Source organism: Amblyraja radiata, assembly GCF_010909765.2.
Source record: "Amblyraja radiata isolate CabotCenter1 chromosome 42 unlocalized genomic scaffold, sAmbRad1.1.pri SUPER_42_unloc_2, whole genome shotgun sequence".
NCBI classification, from domain to species: domain Eukaryota; kingdom Metazoa; phylum Chordata; class Chondrichthyes; order Rajiformes; family Rajidae; genus Amblyraja; species Amblyraja radiata.
The window spans coordinates 1,679,451-1,704,209 of NW_022630088.1; the positions used below are offsets into that span (position 1 = coordinate 1,679,451).

General features: G+C 46.1%; 2 protein-coding genes across 2 annotated transcripts in view; both read left to right on the forward strand.

Moving 5' to 3' along the window:
• The window catches only part of LOC116969026, a 573,861-nt gene that overhangs the window by 165,504 nt on the left and 383,598 nt on the right, over nt 1-24,759 (forward strand). The gene's annotated exons all lie outside the window — the stretch shown is intronic.
• LOC116969039 (ribonuclease inhibitor-like) overlaps nt 10,395-24,759 on the forward strand; it is a 451,987-nt gene continuing 437,622 nt past the window's right edge. Inside the window, exons 1-3 of the mRNA XM_033016012.1 lie at nt 10,395-10,444; nt 10,545-10,610; nt 13,232-13,318. The gene's annotated coding sequence lies outside the window, so the exon portion shown is untranslated. The remainder of the gene's footprint in view (nt 10,445-10,544; nt 10,611-13,231; nt 13,319-24,759) is intronic.

The following is a 24,759-nucleotide window of genomic DNA, read 5'->3' on the forward strand; positions in this document are numbered from 1 at the left end:
TTACTTCTCCGTCTAACGTTGACTAATCATCCACAAATACTGGTTCAAATCCAGTTGTGGTGGTAGAAATGCTTGGTCGTGATGTAGAAATGCTTGGTCGTGATCAGTATTTTGGCAGATAACTGCAAGGCTAAAATCAGGAATACTTGGAACAAAATTATCAGATTATCTCAAAGTAACAAGCATCCAAATTTTATATTAGATAAATGGAGATTACATAGCACCAGATTCAAGGACAGCTTCTTCCACGTTCTTATCCAGGGGTGGGGAACCTGCGGCCTTAAGGTCACATGCGGACTTCTAGGCCATTAAGTGCGGTCTTTTGAATGAATCCAAATTTTGTAGAACAAATCCTTTTATTTTTATTAATATGTTTTTGTTCGTCTTTTATTATTTAAAATACCAAAGAGTAAAAGAAGATTCAACGAAATAATCCTCCCCACACGAAAAATGCTTTCTTGCTTTTCAACCACTTATTGCTGCGATTCTACATTCTCATAACTAACCCAAATCAAGATGCCCTTAAGTTCACAAATGACGGATACCCATCTCGAGGATCAGCTGAAACTGTGTACCTCCATGTTGCAACCAAATATTCACATGCTTTCCCACAAAAAGCAGTCACAACAAAGTCATTAAAAGGTTAATTAACTTTAGAATGAACAACATTTTTTCATTTTCTTGAAGTTAGTACAAAGTAGTTATATTTTTACAAAATAATGTGCATTTTGAAGTATATCTAATTGAAGTTTCTTGGATGCGGCCTTTTTAGATTACAGCTAACTTAATGCGGCATTCCAACGAAAAGATTCCCTACCCCTGGCCCAGAATGTCAGCTCAGATTGCTGTCGGCTATTCCAAACCTGTGCTTTTCTCAATTAGAAATGTCTCTGCAACCTGCAATTAATGTTTTTTTTTCAGGTCTGATATTTATTCAAGTGGGCAATTTCCTCAAAAGTCTTTGGCCAGGCACCTCATCAAAGAAAGATGGTCAGAACACAGGAACAATGACAGAAAAGCAAAGTGGGATTAAGAGCGGAGCATCAATGGAATGTGAAACCGCTGAAGAGGAAGGGGAACAATGTCCGTCCAGAGGGAGAGGAATAGGAGACGTGGTTCACGGCCCTGGAACTGACCCAAGTGGCGAAATCCATCATGACCGAGATTCATCAAACAAGGAATCATCGCGTCTCATTCAAGGAGCAGGTGAGTGAAATGGGAGGGGAGTGGGTGCTGCAGAATGGTGAAGACTAGGGACAGGAAATGAAGCAAAGAGCTTAGAGAGGGGAAACAGGAGAGAGGAATAGTGGTGGAGGAGTGTTATTCTGACTAGGTTCGTGACCAATAGTATTTTGCAAGGATCAGTTCTGGAACCGCTGCAATTTCTAAACATGTCCATGATTTGGACAAAAACATAGGTGGTCGAGTTAGTAAGTGAAAACCGATAGAACTATTTGCAGATTTATGGATCATGAGGAAAGCTGTCAAATGATCCACTAGAATACACATAATTTGGAAACATGGTCTGAGTTAAGGCAGACAAAGATTGGATTGTTTTATCTGAGTAATGAAGGCTGAGTGGAGGCCTAATAGAAGTATAGAATATAAGGGGCATAGATATAGTCAGTCTTGTTCCCAGGGTGGGGATGTCTCTGACGAGAGAGGAATGTTTAAAGGGGACAGGCTGGACTAGTTTTTTACACAGACTTTGCTCGGTTCCTGGAAGGTCCTGGATGAGGAAGTGGTGGAAACGCTGTTCAGACTGACACATGATTGACACAGTCAGGAAACAGAGGATCAGTCCATGAGCAGGTAGATGGGATTAGATCAAATTGGCACGATATTGTTGGTGTAGATATGGGGCATCGATGGGCCAGTTCCTGTGCTGCTCTATTCAATGTTCTATGTATCATCTCCAGGTTTGGCTTCATTCATCCAAATCAAGTCTTAGACTCGTACAGCAAGGAAACAGGCTCCTCGGCCCAAGATGCCCCATCCAACCTGCCTGCATTTGATCCATACCCTTCTAAACCTTCCTGATCTGTGAATCTGCAGGCTGTAGTTGAAAGGACAGAGGGAGTGATCGTAGAGGTGATGAATCATCCTCATTGAAGATTCAGATGTGCATTAATGTAGTGACTGGGGAGAGACTTTCTGAGAAAGTGAAGAGTAAGATGGTGCATAAAACGTGGCGACTCTTGTGTTTGGACTCTGTGTAGTCTGCACTGTTGGAGTTATTATGGTTCAAGTTGTGCCTCAGTGTCATAAAGGCACACGGCATGGAACAAGGCCCTTCAGCCCACCTTAGACATGTCACACAGAATGGCCGATCTACTATAGTCCCACAAGCCTGCGTAAGGCCCATGTCCCTCTAAATCTCTCCTGTCCATGTACCGATTTCACCATCAAATCCCCAACCCCACCTGAAACCTATATCATTGTTTCTTGATTCCCCTCCTCTAGGTAAAAGACTGTGCATTAATCTATTATCTATATTATTAAAACTCAGATCTTGACAACTTCCTGGTTGCACTGCATATTGATTTTACAAAAAATGCTACCACTTACGGCTGTGATTTTTGGCCATCTTACTCAGAGTCCCCCGCTGCGCAGGACGAAGATTTTTCCCATCGATGAAAAATAAAAGACATTAATGTTTAAAAAATGTTGAGATTCTCTGTCCTGTCAATCACGCCATGAATACCATGTCCCTTATGGTGGGAGGGGGTAGGACTATAAAACCCATGTGTGGAGCTGCCTCAGTTCTCTGCAAGATGGGGGAATGACGGGTCATGACTCTCAGTCTGAGCTGTGAAAAACACTGAACACATGTCTACTAAACTGTGAGTGGTTTTACTGACCTGTGAGGGCCCTTAATGTGGTTTAAAAATGTGGTTTGAAAATGCAAAAGTGTGTTTTGGTTTGAGAATGCAAAAGTGTGTTTTGGTTTGGAAATGCAAAAGTTGCCTTTGTTTTGAAAACGCTAAAGCATGCTTTGATTTGAAAATTCTGAAGTGTGCTTTGGTTTGAAAATGCTAAAGTTATCTTGCCTAATTGAAAAGTTGGTTTCAGAATGCTAAAGTTGCCTCGCCTAATTGAAAAGTTGGTTTGAGAATGCTAAAGTTGCCTCGCCTTCTATATAATTAAAAGCCTAATCTTGACCCTGCTTGCGCTGTATATTGATTTCAGGGAAAACGCTACCATGTACGGCTGTGATTTTTGGCCATCTTACTCAGAGTCCCCCTCCGCTCATCAGGTGCCGAGGATTTTTCACATCGATGAAAAATAAATGAATTTGGTGGCCATGCACCCTGCTTGAAGTGGTATGAGACTGCACTTGAATTTGGTGGCCTTGCGCCCTGTTTGAAGTGGTATGAAACTGCATTTGAATTTGGTGGCCTTGCATCCTGCTTGAAATGGTAGGAAACTGCACTCGAATTTGGTGCCTTGCACCCTGCTTGAAATGGTAGGAAACGGCATTCGGATTTGGTGGCCTTGCACCCTGCTTGAAGTGGTAGGAAACTGAACTCGAATTTGTTGGCCTTGCACCCTGCTAGGAGTGGTATGAAACTGCAATCAAATTTGGTGGCCTTGCACCCTGCTTGAAGTAGTATGACACTGCATTCGAGTTTGGTGGCTTTGCACCCTCCTTGAAGTGGTATGATACTGCATTCGAATTTGGTGGCCTTGCACCTTCCTTAAGTGGTATGACTGCATTCGAATGTGGTGGCCTTGCACCCTGCTTGAAGTGGTAAGACACTGCACTCGAATTTGGTGGCCTTGCACCCTGCTTGAAGTGGCAGGAAGCTGCACTCGAATTTGGTGGCCTTGGACTCTGCTTGAAGTGGCAGGAAACTACACTTGAATTTGGTGGCCTTGCACACTGCTTGAAGTGCTATGAAACTGCACTTGAATTTGGTGGCCTTGCACACTGCTTGAAGTGGCATTTCAAGGAATAGCCGTGAATCAACTGCCAGACCACCAGCCTTGAGTGAGTGAGCTGCCAACACACCAGGCTTGATTGACTGAGCCGCCAGCCGAATAATCCATTTGGCCCACAATGCTTATACTAGCCTTCTGGAAACCAGTCCCTTCATCCCACAACACCCATACGAGCGCTCCAGAAAGCCCCCACCCCCCCACTGGCAGCCAATATTGGAATTGGTGGAGAGGTGGAATATTGTGTTGGGGGACCAGCCCTCCCGTGTGAAGCTGGGACCCAACGGGTCCTACATTCAAGTATATAATAAAAAGTGTATCCATTCCTCTCCTGATCCTCGTGTATAGGAGGATGATCACTGAACTTGGGTACACATGACAAAGTATCATTGAAGCCAGGGAGCATGAGACCACAGAGAGTAGAGCGATGGTGATGGGTGGTACAGACCTGGTTGAAGGAGAGCAATTGCAAGGCGTTTCCATTATCCATGAGTAAACTGGAAAGTTCATGCGTGGAAGATAATCCCGGGATGATTAGCTGGCATCAACCACAGTGTTGCCTCAGGTGATAACTGCATCTGCACCTCTTCATCAGTGCATTCGTCTACTGTGTTTTTGCTGTGATTTGTTCTCTGTCTGAACGCCGGCTTTGGAGATGATGACATTCCCCCAGTGTCCACCCTTCCCGGGTCACACACTGTCCCTGGGTCACACTGTCACATCCTCCCTGGGTCAGACGCTATCCAACCCTCCCCTGCTCACACGCTGCCTCAGCCTCCCCGATCCTTCACATTGATTGTAGAGCAGCCGTAAACTGGCAGAGAGGAGCAGCATCACAAAGCCCTGGCAAGTGAGATGGATATTATTGAGGAGGTTATTTTTGAAAGGTAGGTGGTTGAACAAAGGCTAGAGATGAAAAATCCAGGGGCTCGGCAGAAGGATTGAGTGTTGGAGATTGTGAAAATAAAGAAAGGAATATAGGAGGCATTGTGGAAATTAAAAAAAAGATTTAAACTTACAAATTGGATTCACCTGAAACAGACGAGCTTTAATCTTCCCCTGTTAAATTGCAAAGCCAGCGAAACGCACTAACCTTTGCTTTCAGTAACAAAGCTAGCAAACTGTTGATGTTCCCTTGCAATAACATAAGCAAGATAACAAGCACAGCTTCATGAATGTCTCCTCTATAATATAAACATTTGAGAGATTTTCAGATTCTTGGCACTAGTCTTTGTTCTATAAGATCATAATGTGCGTGATGAAGTAGAAAAAACCAAAATGCTTGTTCTGCAGAAATATAGCCCTCATATAACCATATATGGGTAACCCTTCCTCTGTCAGAAGAAGCTGTCAATCTTAAGAAGCAAGAGGCTGTACTATGATCTGTAGATAAGGTATTGCTGAATCGTTGGTTATTGGAGTATATATATGTAATTAGCCCCTTTGTGTGGATGAGAACTCTGTATAGTCTGTAATCTGCATACTGTAAAGAGTTTTACCACACCCGCCTGGTGAAATAAAGATTGTACTGCATGATCACTGATTTTTTTTTGCGTTCTCGTCTGTTTAAGAACATTGAACCATAACAGCAGGAAATGGGGAGGAGAGAAATCGGTGCGAAACAGCGGAGAGGGGGGATATTGCGGGTGTGCGGTTTGAATTGTTACTTACAATTGGAGAATTCACTGTTCATACCATTGGATTGTAGGCTAGCCAAGCGGAATTTGAGGTGCTATTCCTCCAGTGAGCAAGTGTCCAAGGACAGTGAGGTTTTTTTTTTTTTTTTTTTTCAATTCAATTCAATTCAATTCAATTTATTGTCATTTGGACCCCTTGAGGTCCAAACGAAATGCCGTTTCTGCAGCCATACATTACAAACAAATAGACCCAAGACACAACATATTTTACATAAACATCTATCACATTGCTGTGATGGAAGGCCAAAAAAACTTTTCTCTCCACTGCACTCTCCCCCCCCATGTCAGAGTCAAAGTCAAAGCCCCCGGCGGGTGATGGCGAATTGTCCCGTGGCCATTTAAGCCACGCCGGGTGATGCAAGGTCGCGCACCGGGTCTTGGTGTTAGAGTCCCCGACGTGCGCTCGCAGAGACCCGCCGCCATTCCAAGCCGCGCGGGGCGGTGCTGTAAGGCCCCGCTCCAGGAGCTCTTCAACCCCGCAACTCGGGCGGGAGAAGTCGCCGTTGCGGAAGCCCCGAAAAGCGGTCTCCCTCCAGGGACCCGCGGGCTCCCGGTGCCGTCCGCCAAACCCGCAGTTGCAGCCACCGAATCTCCGGGGGTCGGGTCGCAGCAGCGTCCACCACCGCTCCACCCGCTCTGGACTCGGCCAGCTCCGCGACGGTGAGGTGAGTGTCGGCACCACAGCCCCCGGTTTTCCTGTTGGAGGCCGCTCCTCGTTGCAGCCCCAACGACAACGGAGACCCGACAAAGAAAAGGTCGGGTCTCCCGTGCAGGGAGAGATTTAAAAGTTACCCCCAACCCCCCCCCCCCCCCCCCCCCCCCCCCCCCCCCCCACACACATACCCCAACAAAAATAACAAAAACTACATTAAAACATAGACATAAAATAATAAAAACGCAGACGGACTGCAGAGGCCGCTGCAGACAAAGCATGGACTCGGCGACTGTTTTGCCGAACACTTATACTTTTTCCGGTTGCTAACCGTTTTTACTCCTCGTGCAGATTTCTCCCTTCTCTCCTCCCTTTCCACTTACATTAATTCATCTCGCTTCACAATTTGCAACTCTTCACTCCTTTTGTTTCACACCTGTCTTTTCATCTCTGGTCTTTCTCCAATTATCAGCCTATCAACAACTCCCCTCACCTGCATCCACCTTGCTTAACAGGCTTTGATCTGTCCCTCCTCTTGTCCACATTTCTGCCCACTCACCGCCATTACAATCAGTCTGAAGAAAGGTCCAGACTTGAAACGTCACCTATCCATATTCTCCAGAGATGATGGTTGACCCCCTGAGTTCCATCCAGCACATTGTCTTATTCCGATATTCTGTTTTGATCATTCTAATTAGGAGGCAGGAACAGTCAGGATGAGGGTTGCTGTTGTAGCTGGAGCCAAGGGGACTGAGTCAGATGGTGTTAAGTTTCTCTCTTTGAATACACAGATGTAACGCCTACGTTCTCTGAGCTCCTGACACAGTAGAGCAACTACCAATTGTTCCAGCTGACATAATTCTATTGGGACAGACTGAAACAGGCGATTGAAGAAGTGGTTGCCAGTCTCGGCTTCATGATGAAATGGGAGGGATGTTTCAATGACCAAGCACACGGGGTAAGTGGAAGGAACACGGTGACTTCTGTTTCCTGTCACAGAACTGACGGCATTAGGGGGAAGAATCAATTCCAAAATGGAGTTGTTCTTCTACAAAAGCATGGTCTAGTAGAACAGAAGAATGGCTCGGTGCCAAGTCTGAATGACTTTGTAAATTTACATGGAACACAATATGGAGGACAGGTTGCCTTTTCAATAAATAAATTAGGATGGAACCCTGCAGTAATAACATGTGCTTCTTTCAAGGCCATGAAGAAGCCAAGATTGAAAAAAACAGCTGACGCTCCATAGATAAGTAATATCTTGTTATTGGATGAGCTTGATTTGGACCCAGCTTTTCCTATATTCTGAAAGGCTGCAGAATGTTTCAGTCCTGCCATATTCAGACTTGGTACGAGTGTTTTACTGATAAGAAAAATGTATAAGTGCTAACTTCCCTTTCTTCTGTGAGTGGAGCCCGAGAAGCACTGAGGTCATTTGTGCTCATTGTAGATCTTTGCCACGTCTGACGAATCAATTAAAGATTGCAGTGGTTTACCTTTAACAGTTTTTGTTGCTATCTGCTTTTGAAGAAACAAACTTTGACACAGTCCGCTCACCTCACACTGAATAGAGCAATGAAGGCACTGATCCCTGATCAGTTTGCGTCCTGTAGATCTGGTATCAGGAATAAAACCTGTGACTTGGTGATTTCTGAAAATCGTCCATTCTGATCCAGCTGTTCTTCCTACACATGCATCATAGCACAACGCTCAAGGAGCAGTAAATTTGTAAACCAGAATCAGAAAACGAAAATACTTTGTGTCATCAGTTTCATTGGTCACATTGAGTTCAGTTCATTAAACCACAGAGGATATTAGGGCATAAGCACAAGGAACTTCAGATCCTTGTTTACAAAACAACACACAATGTGCTACACTAGTATTTAGGGATGCTGTCTGACCAGCTGGATTACTCTAAGACATTAAACTGTTCACTTATCATTCAATTGACAAATAAAATAAACAAAAGTACATATGCTAAAATCTATATTACTAAAAGTCTCATCTTGACCACTTCCTGTCTACGTTGTTAATTGATTTTAGAAAAAACGCTCCCCTATTTCGCTATGATTTTGGCCATCTTACTCGCAGTCCTCCTCCGCTGCAGCAGCCCCAATATTTTTCCGATCGGTGAAATAATAAATAAATTAAGAATGTTTAGAAAATCGTGAGATCAGCTGATTGGACCTCTCGCCTGTCAATCACCATGGTGAAGGTAATGCCCCTTCCGGGGGGGGGGGGGGGTGGGAGCAGGAGTATAAGGCCCCGGATGCCGGACATCAGCCAGTCACTCTGGAAGACCGTGAGGGAAAGTCCACAACTGTGATTCTAAGCTGTGAGTCAACTGAACTGTAAGTCTGCAATGTACTTGAAATAAATGATTTGTTAGCCCTTAATGAAAATGGAATGAGTTGTTTGGCCTGCCCTGTGCTTGAAACTACAATGGAAATGAAATGAAATGAAACTACAATGGAAATGAAATGAAATGAAAATGCAATGAGATGTTTGGCTGGCCCTGTGCTTGAAACTGCAATGGAAATGGAGATGAAATGGAATGAAATGAAAATACAATGAGTTTGGCCTGCCCTGTGCTTGACACTGCAATAGAACTGAAAATGAAATAAAATTAAAATGCATTGAGTTGTTTGGCCTGCCTAAACACCACTCATTTTGGTCCACAAGTCCCCAATTAGCCGAGAAACCAGTCACTTTTGCCCAAAATATCCGTATTAGCCCAGGAGGAGCATTTTGGCCCAAAAGACCGGTGCCTGGCCAGGTAAAGTCATGAAAAAGTGCCTTTCACTGAGATTTCACTCTTTTTTGTAAATAAAGTCCATTCGGCCTATCAGGCCTATACTAGCCCAGGAGGAGTCCTTTCGGCCTATCAGGCCTGTACTAGCCCAGGAGGAGTCCCTTCGGCCCACCAGTAAATATCCCCCCCTGCAAGTAAACCCTCACCCCCGTATTTTTGTCCCTCCCTTCATCGGTTCCCTGTGAGATCCACGCCAGGATAGACTTTCCTCCTTCATTGCTGTGATCTGCAGAAAAGGATGAAAAAAATTCTAAAATTGATTCTCCACGCTCTCCCCCTTCTCTCTCACAGTCTCTCACCTGTTTTGGGCAGAATTTCTGGCAGTTTCTGAGCTGCCAGCCCACGAGGCCGAAGTGACTCACCTGCCAGCCCAAGTATGAATTCGGCCCACAATGTCTATACTAGCCCTCTGGAAACCAGTCCCTTTGGCCCACAACACCCATACTAGCGTCCAGAAAGCCCCCCACTGGCCACCAATATTCAAATTAGTTGAGAGGTGGAATATTGCATTGGGGACCAGCCCTCCCGTGTGAATATGGGACCCAACGGGTCCCGCTTAGTCTAGTCTAAAATATAAACAAAATATTCAGCAGGTTAGTTATTTATCCATCAGTGGGAAGAGAAGCCGAGTTAATGTGCAGTGAAAGGTGGGGATGAGCTGCAGGAAATGTACAAGAGAGGAATGTCTTTGATCGGGTAAAACTGGGGGCAGGTATAGAAATAAAGAAGTTATCTGGTCAATTAGTGAATGCCGGCTCACACAGGGTAAGAATGTAGATGAAAGAACATAATAGCTTCAAAATGCAGAGCGGGAAGAAATGCAGGTTGGACTGGACGCGTCCATTCCTAGTGGGATGCAGTCCATGTGAGGCCAAAAGGAATTGGATTAATTTCACCAATTTCATTACAGCCATCATTGGCCTGAATGGCCTGTTCCCGTGCTGAACTCTGCTGTGTTCTTGGACACGGCCAGGTGTGAAGCGAGATTCACCCTGTCAGGACTCTGGGAGTACACAGTTTGTCAGCACAGTGTCATGGGTGCATGAAGATGCAATCCAATGCCTGTCACTATGCTCAAAGCTACCAGAATATCCCATCACTGAACAGTTAATTCCCTCCCCATTAGCATTGTCTCAGTCACTTCTCAATATATTCATTGGTGTTCTTCACAGAGTGTCGCTGAACTCTTGGTAAAGGGAAACCGCAGAGACAGTTCCACACTCTTCCTCAGTCTGGTGATGGAGAAGGGTAACCGTGCCCGGCGGGTGATGTGGGAATCCTTTGTGAAAATGCAGAATTAATTACCAAAGCTGGACAAAATACTGAAAGAAATCCAGGAGCTCGGTACGGTAAATCAACACACTGAAATGAATATCACATTGAAACACTGGAGTTAACAATGTTATTCAAGTCTGGTTTAATGAATGGTCGTTGATTTGAACAGGTCCTGATCCACAAGAATACACGAACATCACCAGAGGTTTAACTGAATTACCCTCTCATATGGAAGGTAAGTATTAAAATGTACAGTTCACACCAATGACTTGTTAGAATTCATGTAATACTGAAACTGTTCAGAACTTTGCAGAATGGGAAATCAGAAGATTAAAGGCTAAGAAATGGTTAGACTGACAGGGGGATTCACTATGGATTGCTTCTTTGTCTGTAGATTCAGGTTTAGCTTAGTTTACTGTATTGTCACATGTACCGAGATACGGTGAAAATCTTTTGTTGCATTTTATCCAGTCAGCAGAAAGACAATATGTTATTATAATCGAGCCATTTACACTATAGATAAACTATGAGGGAATAACGTTTAGTGCAAGGTAAAACGAGGAAAGTCCGATCAAGGATAGTCCGAGTGTAAGCAAAGAGATAGATAACCAAAGAGTCAGTGAATTGATTTAATTGAAGGATATTGAACTAATTCTTGTAGTTTTTAATGTTGAATTTTTAGTTGAGCCACCTAACATTGTGTCCATTATCTGCCTGTTCCCGTGCAAGATGTTCAACAGAAACACAAGGAGACTCTGCGAGCACAGACTGAAACACTGAGCGTGAACACCATCCCGATGAAGGAGAAGGTTAAGGATTTCCAGCTGCTTGATCGATACGCTGAGTTCACAATCATCTCCACTGTTCGATATCGGACACTGGTGGAACATGAGCTGCTGGCAAGATGCCGGAATCTTGAGGAATGGCAAGAGAAACATCTCTGGAGAAACCTGGAAAAAATCAGGACTAATCAATTGTTCCACGGCAGCTTTTCCCGGTGTAAATCCGGATCTGGGAGTTCAGCATCAATGGCCGGAGTCCCGGGGATCGGAAAAACAACAATGGTGCGAAAGATTGTTCATGACTGGGCCACGAGGAAAATATACCAACATTTCCAGTTTGTCTTCAGTTTCAAATTCCGGGATTTGAACACTATTAACTGCAGTAACCCTGAGGGAACTGATTCTGGATCAGTATCCTTACTTTGGGAATATGCTAGGAGAGGTCTGGAAGAACCCAGATGGATTATTGTTTATATTCGACGGTCTGGATGAATTCAAGGGAAGAATCGATTTTGCTGACAGTCAGAGAGACACAGAACCTCAGCACCAGTGCCCAGAACCCGAATCGCGGTGTGAAGTGTCTGATATTGTGTACAGTTTAATCCAGCACAAGCTGCTCCCAGGGTGTTCAGTGCTAGTGACCACCCACCCCACTGCGTTACATTTACTGAGAAAGGCGGAGTTCAGTGACTCGGCTGAAATCCTGGGATTTGTTGGTGAGGAACGGAAGGAATATTTCACCAGGTATTTTGAAGATCAGTCGGTGGCAGCAGTTTTTTTGCAACACGTGAAGGAGAACGAGATCCTGTACACCATGAGCTACAACCCCTCCTACTGCTGGATCCTCAGCCTGACACTGGGCCCCTTCTTCACACAAACACACTGGGACCCGCAGCGAGTTCCCAAGACCATCACACAACTATATTGCTACTTTACTTAACAATATCCTGAAAAACCACGGCCGTGAGATTGAGAACCCCTGTGATGTGTTACTGAGGGTTGGTCAGATGGCCTTCACTGGAGTGGCTGAGAAGAACATTGTGTTCACAGATGAAGATTTGATCAAATACAATCTGCAGCCTTCCCAGTTCCTGTCCGGGTTCCTGATGGAACTTTTGGAGAGAGAGGGTTCAGCCCGGAGCGTGGTGTACACCTTCCCGCACCTCACCATCCAAGAGTTTGTAGCCGCATTTGCACAATTCATGGCGACTCCAGATCGCGGGGATATCAAGACACTCCTCATTGAAGCCCATGGCACGACAGACGGGCGATATGAAGTATTTCTCCGTTTTGTTGCTGGTCTCTCCTCCCCACGGACAGTTTGGATCCTGGAGGAGTTTCTGGGTCAATTTTCTCATCAAACAATCTGCCGAGTGATTGACTGGGTGAAGGAGGAGGTTAAATGCCGGGCTGGAAACATAAGGAGTGAAGCTGGTAAACGGAGCTTCCTGAACACGCTACACTACCTGTTCGAGTCTCAGCATCCTGCACTGGCTCAGCAGACACTGGGATCTGTGGAGACACTTTCATTCAGTGACCTGGGACTGACCCCGATTGACTGCGGTCGTGTCTCATGCCATCAGGCTCTGTGATACAATCAAACACCTCCATCTGTGGAACTGCCGCATTCAGTGTGAAGGTCTCCAGCGGCTGGGACCGGCTCTGCACAAGTGTCAGCACTTGAGGTAACTGTCCGTTTGACGCAAACACTGAACTGTAAAATTGTTTCACTATTTTGTTATTCCGTTCATCACCACATCTATGGCGCCGAGCGGCTGTCACTGTGCACGGGGGGCACCCCTATTTTACCCCCTCTCCCCTGGGTCACCGGTAGTCGTCCCCTTCCCCCGGGTCGCGCGTGTTGCCTGCTGCCCTGCCGCCCTTCTCTGCACGGGGAACATTTCCCAATCGGGGAATGAGAATAAATGGTGAGTCACTAAACACCACAACCACAGAGATTTATTCAATAATTTGCTGAGGTGTTTCCAGAAATATCCGTTTGGAAGAAGTTATCTATCTCAGCCTCGCCAGCGTTTGTATCAGTTTGTTTCTTACTCTGTCTGTTTGTGTTTAGACTGGGATACACCGACCTGGGAGATTACGGAGTGAAACTGGTGCCTGCGGCTCTGAGGAACCCGGACTGTAAAATACAGACACTGGGGTAAGTCCCAATCTGTCAGAGATTGTGTTTACAGTCACTGGGTGTCTGACACTGAACATTAATATGATCAGTAATTGTGTCACTGATAAACACTGGGGATTTGCACCGTCTCCTGTCTCTCTGTGTCCCTCACCCTCACTCTCTCTCATCTCCAGGCTGTACAGTGTCGGTCTCACAGATTCTGGAGCCGAGGATGTCGTCTCCGCTCTCAGTACAATCCCCTCACTGGTGTGTCTGTGGCTGGGACAAAACTCCCTCACAGACCGATCTGTTCCCACTCTCCGCGTCCTCATACTGAACCACCCGAGACTGGAGCGGATCTGGTGAGTGTTTGTGTTAATGTTTAATGTGATAAAATATCAGCTTCTCCTGTGATTTTGTTCTGTAAGTGTTGTTGAAATATTAACCCCAGTCACTGTTATTGACACTGTTGTTTCATCTGTTTATTTCCTCTTTATTCCTCGACTTGTTTCAGGCTGGGGGAGAATAAGTTCAGTTCGACCGGGGAGAAGGAACTGAGGTCGCTGCAGGAACCCAGACCCGGACTGAGAGTGGACGTGTGAACATCTCGGTGTAAACGTCACCGCCCTTGGGACGGGAATATTGTTGGCCAATTCCCCACCCTCCCCTTTAAACGGCCGCCCTCCCCTTTAAACCCCAACGCTTCCCGGGCCGGCCGGGCTGTGACGTCAGAGGCGACCCTGCCTGCTGTCACGTGAGCCAGGTACGAGGCGCTGCCGCTGATGCCGGATATCCATTGCTGCCCTCCAGTGGGGGACAGGGGAACTGCAGGATCCCGGATGTGACTTTATCAGCTCCTGCTGTGGATTGATGGTGACAACAGCAACATTGTTCAAACTGTTCATTCACACAGCAATGTATGTTACTGCTTTATCGTCTGTAAATCAAATGTAAATAGTTAATGATAGTAAAAAAATTGAAAGTTAGTGGATGTCTAGAGGACTAATATTTGCAGAACTCAATAAACACTTGTCAATTCCACTCCCTCCAGCTCGGATCATTGCAAATTTGATCACAAATATATGGCCGTCCCAATCTCCCCAATATTTACTTCACTCCTTTCTACCCCTCCCCTCCCAAACCTTTCTCCGCTGCTTTCTCTCTGTTTACCCTCCCGTAATTTCCCCCCATCTTTACCACCCTCCCGATCAAACATCAGTCTCCTCTATCATCTTGCTCCCCCCCATCCTGCTCCCCACTCCTCTTCACCTCCTCAGCCCCCCCCCCCCCTCATGTCCTATGTCTCACCCCCCCCCCCCTCCTGCTCCGCCTTCCTGCTACCCTCTCCTCCTCCCCTCATTCCCTTTCTCTCTTCCTCCTTCCATCTCCCCCCCCCTCCATCTCTCCCCTTCCCTCTCCCCCCCTTCCCTCTCCCCCCCTTCCCTCTCCCCCTCCCCTCTCCCCCCTCCCTCTCTCGCCCCCCCCTCTCACCCCCCCCCCCCACACACACACACTCTCCCCCTCCTTTCCCCCCGCCTTTCTATCCCGGATACTAGCATGGACAGCAGGTTGGCAGGATGATAGAAGACAAAGAGTAGCAATAAAGGGGGCTTTTCCGGGTTGACTGCCAGTGATTAGTGGGGGCTCGGTGCTGGGGCCGCTACTCTTCACGTTGTATATTCATGATTTGGACGAGGGGTTTGAAGGCTTTGAGGCTAAGTTTGCGGATGATACGAAAATAGGTGTGAGTGTGTGTGTGTGTGTGTGTGTGTGTGTGTGTGTGTGTGTGTGTGTGTGTGTGTGTGTGTGTGTGTGTGTGTGTGTGTGTGTGTGTGTGTGTATGTGTGTGTGTGTGTGTGTGTGTGTAGAGAAAGCAGGGACTTTGCAGAAGGACTTGGACATGTTGGGAGAGTGGGCAGAGAAGTGGCAGATGGAATATAGTGTAGCAAAGTGTGGAGTTGTGCATTCTGGTAGTAGGAATAAAGGTGTAGACTGCTTTTCTAAATAGGGTGAAAATGTAGAAATCGGAGATACAATGGGACTTGGGAGTATTGGTGCAGGATTCCCAAAAAGTTAATAGACAATAGGTGCAGGAGTAGGCCATTCGGCCCCTTGAGCCAGCACCGCCATGCAACGTGATCATGGCTGATCATCTCCAATCAGTACCCCGTTCCTGCCTTTACCCCATATCGGGTACGGCAGCATCTATGGAGCGAAGGAAATATTTCCTTCACTCTAAGATGCTGGCGCACCCGCTGAGTTTCTCCAGCAATTTTGTCTACCTTCAATTCTCCAGCATCTGCAGTTCCTTCTTGAACATTCGCCCCATATCCCCTGACTCCGCTATCTTTAAGAGCCCCACAAGGTGGGAGTGTTGTTCACAAATTAACAGGACTTGTAATAGTGGCGGGAGACCACAGGGCGGGAGTGTTGACCACGGAATAACAGGACTTGTCATTGTGCCACAAGGAGAGAGTACAGTTAATGGCAAGTTCCTAAACAGCATCGATCTACAGAGGGATCTTGGAGTCCAAGCCCATGGCTCCCTGAAAGCGGCAATACAAGATGTTCTTGCCATGTTGCATATGTTTTGAAAATATTTTGAAAAACTTTTGCTTTATATGTTGAATATGGAAATACCTTTTCGAGTCATAGAGTGATGCAGCGTGGAAACAGGCCCTTCGGCCGAAGCTGACCAACATGCCCTATCGACACTAGTCCCACCTGCCCGCGTTTGGCCCATATCCCTCCAAACCTGTCTTGAAAATGTATCTGTCTAACTGTCTCTTAAACGTTATGAAAGTCCCTGCCTCAACTACCTCCTCCAACTACCTCCTCCGCCCCGCTGATTCCTATTAAACTTTTCCCGTTCATATTAAACCTATGTCCGCTGGTCCTCTATTCTCATACTCTGGGCAAGAGACTCTATGCATCTACCCGATCTATTCCTCTCATGATTTTGTACACCTCTATAAGTTCATCCACACTCTCCTGCGCTCCAATCGAGACCCAGCCTACTCAACCTCTGCCTGTAGCTCACACCCTCTAGTCCTGGCAACATCCGCATAAATCTTCTCTGAACCCTTTCAACCTTGACAATATCTTTCCAATAACATGGTACCAATTTTGTTAAATTATTTATTAGATAAATCAGCTTACTTTGACAATCATGGCAACATCAGTTTATCTACATTAAAGGTTTTTAAAACTACAATTGCTGTGTGTTTTGATTATGTTAATATTCAAGAATAACTCCAGATGTATTTATATGTTTATAATTTTATAACTTTCCTAGACTAAGTGGGACCCGTTGGGTCCCATGTTCACACGGGAGGTCTGGTCCCCCAACGCAATAGTTCACCAATTCCAATATTGGTGGCCAGTGGGGTAGGGGGGGGGGAGCTTTCTGGAGCGCTAGTATGGGTGTTGTGGTCCGAAGGGACTGGTTTCCAGAGGGCTAGTATGGACATTGTGGGCCGAATGGATTTGGGCTAGCAGCTCAGTCACTCAGGCCTGGCAGCTCAGTCACTCGGGCCTGGCAGCTCAGTCACTCAGGCCTGGCAGCTCAGTCACTCAGGACTGGCAGCTCAGTCACTCAGGACTGGCAGCTCAGTCACTCAGGACTGGCAGCTCAGTCACTCAGGACTGGCAGCTCAGTCACTCAGGGCCAACAATTCAATCCATTGCATTTCAAGTCAAGCCGAGTCCAGTGCCAACAATTCAATCCTTTGCATTTCAAGTCGAGCAGAGTGCGGGGCCAATAATTCAAACCATTCCATTTCAAGTCAAGCAGAGTGCAGCGCTAACAAATCGTTTATTGCAAGCACATTGCGGGCTAACAAATCGTTTATCGCAAGCACATTGCGGGCTAACAAATCGTTTATCGCAAGCACATTGCGGACTCACAGTTCAGTTGACTCACGGCGTAGTATCACAGTTCTGGACTCTCTCTCACGGTCTTCCAGAGTGACTGACACACGTCCGGCCTCCGGGGCTTTATACTCCTGTACCCCCCCCCCCCCCCCCGAAGGGGCATTACCTTCCTCATGATCTAGGAGATTGCAAGGGTAAAAATATACTAATGGGAGTTATTTGCAGGCCTCTAAACAGAAACCACGATATAGGATACCAGTTACACCAGGAGATTCAATTGGCATCTACGAAAGGTGGGTCACGGGAGATTTCCATATGCAGGTAGACTGGGAAATTCAGATTGATACCGGTCCCCATGAAATGGAATTTGAAGAGTGCCTCAGAGTGGATTCTTAGAGCAGCTTGTAATGGAGCCGACCAGGAAAAAGGCAATTATGGATTTAGTGTTGTGTGATGAACCGGATTTGATAAGGAACCACTGGGAAGTAACAACCACTATATGATCAGTTTGAAATCTGTAATTTGAGAGGGAGAAACATAGAAATTAGGTGCAGGAGCAGGCCATTTAAGTCTGCACCGCCATTCAATATGATCATGGCTGATCATCCAACTCAGTATCCTGTACCTGCCTTCTCTCCATACCCCCTGATCCCTTTAGCCACAAGGGCCACATATAACTCCCTCTTAAACATAACCAATGAACTGGCCTCAACTACCTTCTGTGGCAGAGAATTCCAGAGATGTGTGAAAAATGTATTTCTCATCTCGGTCCTAAAAGATTTCCCCCTTATCCTGTAACGGGTATAGCTTGGACCCAATAGCAGCACAGAATCAGGCAGGTATAGTTGGTAACGAACTTTATTACGATACTGTAACACAGAGTAGTAACACAGGGATGGGTACACCGTACTCACACAGAGGCTCAGGATTGAGCGAGGGTTCCGAAGAGGGGCAGGCAGGAGACGTAGTCGGGGTAGCGGAAGGTCCGGTAACCAGGAGATCCAACACACGATGCAAACAAACCAGCGAGGGACAGACGAAAGGAGAGTCGAAGCCAGGCAGGAAGTCGGGAAATCGCTGGAGAGTCTTGCATGAATGCTGAGAACAATCTGGCACTGTGTGAACGGCGAGGAGAGTCTATATACCGGGTTAATTGGTGATCAGAGGCAACTGAGTGCAACAGGTGAGGAGAGTTGGGCTGATGTGAGGGGAGTGGCAGGCAGGCAGGTGAGGAGAAGGAGGGACCGGTGGAAAAGTACTGGGAGGTGAAGTGGATGAGAATGAGGAGAGGGAAGACTGTGACAGAACCCCCCCCCCCCTTCAAGGGACGACTCCTGACGTCCCAAAACCAAAAAAAAACAACAATAAAGAAAATACACCCAATCCCACGCAGAGTTGGGTGGGAGGAGGGGGACCGGAGGAGGGCTAATATTCGTCCGAGACATCCATGTCTGCATCCTCCTCCATAGCATCAGAGGAAAGCTCCGTCTCGTCGTCACTGGGCGCCTCAGACGGAAGAGGGGACAGAGTCTTAGGGGCGGCGACCCCTCTAGGAGTGGCTGGTCGGGATGACGCCGGTGAAACTCCCTGATGAGGGAGGCGTCCAGGATGTTTCGAGCAGGGACCCAGGACCTCTCCTCTGGACCGTAACCCTCCCAATCGACCAGGTATTGGAGACCCCTCCCGCGACGGCGGGAGCGCAGGAGGCGGTGCACCGTAAAGGCGGGGCCTCCGTCGATGAGACGAGGAGGTGGAGGAGGAGGGACTGCGGGGACCAGGGAGCTCTCCCGGACTGGCTTTACTCTGGACACGTGGAACGTAGGATGGACCCGCATGGAACGAGGCAACTTGAGCCTCACAGCCGCTGGGTTGATGATCTTCTGAATCGCAAAGGGACCGATGAACTTGTGTGCCAACTTCTTGGACTCCACCCTCAAGGGAAGGTCCCGGGTCGACAGCCACACCTTCTGGCCCACGAGGTAGGTGGGGCCTTGGGTGCGGTGACGGTTGGCAGCCGTGGTGTAACGGTCCACGGAGCGGAGAAGAGCCGCCCTGGCTTGGGTCCACGTCCTGCGGCAGCGACGAATGAAGGCCTGGACGGACGGGCAGGAAACCTCTTTCTCCAGCGCCGGGAACAGTGGAGGCTGGAACCCGTAGGCACACTGGAAAGGGGAGAGCCCAGTGGCCGAGCTTGTCAGGGTGTTGTGGGCGTACTCCATAGTAATTAGGGGACTCTATAGTTAGGGGGGTCGAATAGGCGATTCTGTGGACGCAGTCGAGAGACCCGGATGGTAGTTTGCCTCCCTGGTGCCAGCGTCTAGGATGTGTCTGAACGTGACCAAGATATCCTGAAATGGGAGAAAGAGGAGCCTGAGGTCGTGCTACATATAGGTACCAATGACATAGGTAGAAAAAGAGAAGAGGTCCAGAAAGGAGAATTTAGGGAGTTGGGAGGAGAGTTAAGGAGGAGGACCAAAAAAGTAACAATCTCACGATTACTGCCTGTGCCACGAGATAGTGAGAGTAGGAATGGAATGAAGTGGAGGATAAATGCGTGACTGAAGGACTACTGCAAAGGGCAGGGATCATTGGGACCACTTTTGGGGAAGGGATGACCTGTACAGAAAGGACGGGTTGCACTTGAACCCGAGGGGGACCAATACCCTAGCGGGGAGATTTGCAAAGGCTGCTGGGGAGACTTTAAACTAGAACGGTTGGGGGGAGGGACTCAAATAGGGAAAGCTAGTAGTCAGTGTGTGAGGCAGGAGGCAGAGAAGGGAAGCACTCGAACCCAAAATGTAGGGGGGAAAGAAAAAAAAGATAACAAACAGAGAATAAGACGTGGTGAGTTTCTTAAATGTGTATATTTTAATGCTAGGAGCATTGTAAGAAAGGTGGATGAGCTTAGAGTCCGGATTGACACCTGGAAGTATGATGTTGTGGCGATCAGTGAAACATGATTGCAGGAGGGCTGTGATTGGAAACTAAATATTCCAGGATTTCGTTGCTTCAGGTGTGATAGAATTGGAGGGGCCAGAGGTGGAGGTGTTGCATTGCTTGTCAGGGAATATATTACAGCAGTGCTTTGGCAGGATAGATTAGAGGGCTCGTCTAGGGAGGCTATTTGGGTGGAACTGAGAAATGGGAAAGGTGTAGCAATACTTATAGACCGCCTAATGGGGAGCGAGAATTGGAAGAGCAAATATGTAAGGAGATCGCAGATATTAGTAGTATGCACAAGGTAGTGATTGTGGGAGATTTCAATTTTCCACACATAGACTGGGAAACACATTATGTAAAAGGGCTGGACGGTTTGGAGTTTGTAAAATATGTGCAGGATAGTTTTTGCAGCAATACATAGAGGTACCTACTAGAGAAGGGGCAGTGCTGGACCTCCTGTTAGGAAATGAGACAGGTCAGGTGTTGGGGAGCACTTCAGGACCAGTGATCACAATACCATTAGTTTAAATATAATTATGGAGAAGGTCAGAACTGGACCTAAGGTTGAGATTTTTGATTGGAGAAAGGCTAACTTTGATGAGATGCGAAAGTATTTAAAAGGAGTGAATTGGGACTTTTTGTTTTATGGGAAGGCTGTAGAAGAGAAATGGAGGACATTTAAAGGTGAACATTTAAGAGTACAGAATCTTTATGTCCCTGTTCGGTTGAAAGGAAAGAGCAATAATTGGAAAGAGCCATGGTTTTCAAGGGAAATTGGACACTTGGTTCGGAAAAAGAGAGAGAGATCTACAATAATTAGTGGCAACATGGAGTAAATGAGGTGCTTGAGGAGTATAAAGAATGTAAAAAGAATCTTAAGAAAGAAATTAGAAAAGCTAAAAGAAGATATGAGGTTGCTTTGGCAAGTAAGGTGAAAGTAAATCCAAAGGGTTTCTACAGCTATATTAATAGCAAAACGATAACGAGGGGTACAATTGTTCCATTAGAGAGTCAGAGTGGACAGCTATCTGCAGATTAAAAAGAGCTGGTGGAGATATTGAACAATTTCTTTTCTTCGGTATTCACCAAGGAAAAGGATATTGAATTATGTGAGGTAAGGGAAACAAGTAGAGTAGCTGTGAAAACTATGAGATTCGAAGAAGAAGAAGTACTGACACTTTTGAAAAATATAAAAGTGGATAAGTCTCCAGATCCGGACAGAATATTCCCTAGGACAGTGAGGGAAGTTAGTGTAGAAATAGCAGGGGCTATGACAGAAATATTTCAAATGTCATTAGAAACGGGAATAGTGCCGGAGGATTGGCATACTGCGCATGTTGTTCCATTGTTTAAAAAGGGTTCTAAGAGTAAACCTAGCAACCTGTTAGTTTGACGTCACTGGTGGGCAAATTAATGGAAAGGATACTTAGAGATAATATATATAAGCATCTGGATAAACAGGGACTGATTAGGAACAGTCAACATGGATTTATGCCTGGAAGGTCATGTTTGATTAAACTTCTTGAAATTTTTGAAGAGGTTACTCGGGAAATGGATGAGGGTAAAGCAGTGGATGTTGTCTATATGGACGTCAGTAAGGCCTTTGACAAGGTTCCTCAAGGAAGGTTGGTTAAAAAGGTTCAATTGATGGGTATTAATGGTGGAGTAGCAAGATGGATTCAACAGTGGCTGAATGGGAGATGCCAGAGAGTAATGGTGGATGGCTGTTTGTCAGGTTGGAGGCCGGTGATTAGTGGGGTGCCTCAGGGGTCTGTGTATGGTCCACTGTTGTTTGTCATGTACATCAATGATCTGGATGAAGGTGTGGTAAATTGGATTAGTAAGTATGCAGATGATACTAAGATAGGTGGTGTTGTGGATAATGAATAAGATTTCCAAAGTCTACAGAGAGATTTAGGCTATTTGGAAGAGTGGGCTGAAAGATGGCAGATGGAGTTTAATGCTGATAAGTGTGAGGTGCTACATCTTGGCAGGACAAATCAAAATAGGACGTACATGGTAAATGGTAGCGAATTGAGGAATGCATTTGAACAGAGGGATCTAGGAATAACTGTGCATAGTTCCCTGAAGGTGGAATCTCATGTCAATAGGGTGGTAAAGAAAGCTTTTGGCGTGCTGGCCTTTATAAATCAGAGCATTGAGTATAGAAGTTGGGATGTAATGTTACAATTGTACAAGGCATTGGTGAGGCCAATTCTGGAGTATGGTGTACAATTTTGGTCGCCTAATTATAGGAAGGATGTCAACAAAATAGAGAGAGTACAGAGGAGATTTACTAGAATGTTGCCTGGGTTTCAGCAACTAAGTTACAGAGAAAGGTTGAACAAGTTAGTTCTTTATTCTTTGGAGCACAGAAGGTTAAGAGGGGACTTGATAGAGGTTTTTTAAATGATGAGAGGGATAGACAGAATTGACGAGGATAAACTTTTCCCATTGAGAGTAGGGAAGATTCAAACAAGAGGACATGACTTGAGAATTAAGGGACGGAAGTTCTGGGGTAACATGAGGGGAAACTTCTTTACTCAGAGAGTGGTAGCTGTGTGGAATGAGCTTCCAGTGGAAGTGGTGGAGGCAGGTTCAATTTTATCATTTAAAAATAAATTGGATAGGTATATGGATGGGAAAGGAATGGAGGGTTATGGTCTGAGTGCAGGTAGATGGGACTAGGGGAAAATAAGTGTTCGACACGGACATGAAGGTCCGAGATGAGCCGCGAGTGAGTGAGTGAGTGAGTGAGTGAGTGAGTGAGTGAGTGAGTGAGTGAGTGAGTGAGTGAGTGAGTGAGTGAGTGAGTGAGTGAGTGAGTGAGTGGGGACCCGGATGGGCCGGGCCGGGCCGGACGCGGTGAGAGGCTCCGGTGGATCAGGGCGGGCGGGGCGGGCGCGCTGGCTGGGGATTCGGTGCCGGGGGGTCCAGGCCGCGGCCTCGCACCCGGGAGACAGTGACTGGGCCTGGGGTTGGCGGAGCTCGGGGAGCCGGGCCTGGGCCTGGGGTCGGGTCTGCGCCGGGTCCCGCCGCCGCCGCCGCCGCCGCAACACGACCATCAATCTCGGGTGGGGCTGTTGGGTGGGCGCCGGGCGGCCGGGGCGGTGGAGGAGTCATGTCGCCGCTGGGGGAAGCGGGGAGTCGGGACACAATCTCTCTCTGTCTCTCTCATAAATTTTATTTTTCATTTAAAATAAATCAAAGATTAATGTTAATAAGAACATACAAATAATAAACAAAATAAAAATACAGAAATATACAGAAACATAAAATAAATAGAGATTATTTTAAAAGATTATTTTAATCCATATATACCATCAGTCACTCACCCCACCCATCCCACCCTGGCTAATTAAGAGTGAAGAGTGCAGCTACACATAACAAGATTTAACAAACCAGCCCTTAGTCAGGCAGAACCTGCAAGTCACTACATCACTACACTGGATGAACAGACAACATCTGGCTATTAAAGTAGTAAAATTAATAATTTCTCTTTGCACAGATTTTAATCGACCTGACTCATCCGGGGACCCAAAAATGGCAATCAATGGACAGGGCTGTCAAGGTATTCCCATTACAATAGACATTATATTACAGTAGCTGCACCAACAAGTATGTAATCGTGGACAAAGGAAACACATATGGCTCAGATAACAGTGTGGGCCCGAACATCTGTCAAATTTATCCTCCACCTCTGGATATATCCCAGACAGTCTTGATTTAGAAAAATGGTCCCTATGTATAACCTTAAACTGAATGAGTGCAAGACGAGCGTCAGACGTGACAGTACATAGCCCACCCACAACGTTATCCCATCACTCCTCAGTAAGTTGAAGTCCCAGCTCTTCCGCCCATGTGGCCCTTGTTTTAGAGTTGGACTGATCGCAAAGATCCAGAATGCCGTTATATATCTCTTAAACAATCCCTCTTTGTTGTTTCTTGAAAGTAATCAAACTATCCCATATTTGTCGTGGAGGTGAAGAGGGAAAATTAGAAAAACATTTAGAAACAAAGTTGGAAGTACCTAAAAAAATGATTTGCTGGTAATCCATACAATTGTGATAAATTGATAAAGATGTTAAAAATACCATCTGAAAACAGATCAACAAAACATTGTATACCTTTGATATGCCATACCGAAAAAAAATAATCCAAATGTGAGGATAGTGTTAGAAACATTATTAATTTGAGGTAAAAGACGTGAGGTGAACTAACATTTTAATTGGTGTGCTAGTAATCGATTTGCTTCATCACCATGTTCATAATAAGTACCACCAGTTTGTAACAATAGTCGCTCAGCACTTCTGGTAGAAATAAAATCAAACTCTGCCTGAAGATTGAAACGCTTCTTAAATAATTCTGGAGAAGGATCGGATGAACATTCTTGATCGGGGCTATTAATAGCAGATGTAAGCTCAGTAAGCCTCGTATTGCGTTTTTTATTAGAATAGGAGGAATATGAAATAATCTGCTATCTAAGAAAAGCTTTCACCGACTCCCAAATTGATGAAAAATATGTAGATTCACTCAGGTTAAGGAAGAGAAACTCATCAATTGGGTTTGAAACAAATTCACAAAATGTTTTATCAGCCAACAATGAGTTGAATCTCCAAAGGGGGGGGGGGGGAGGGAGAGTAGATTTATGTATGGATAACTGAATA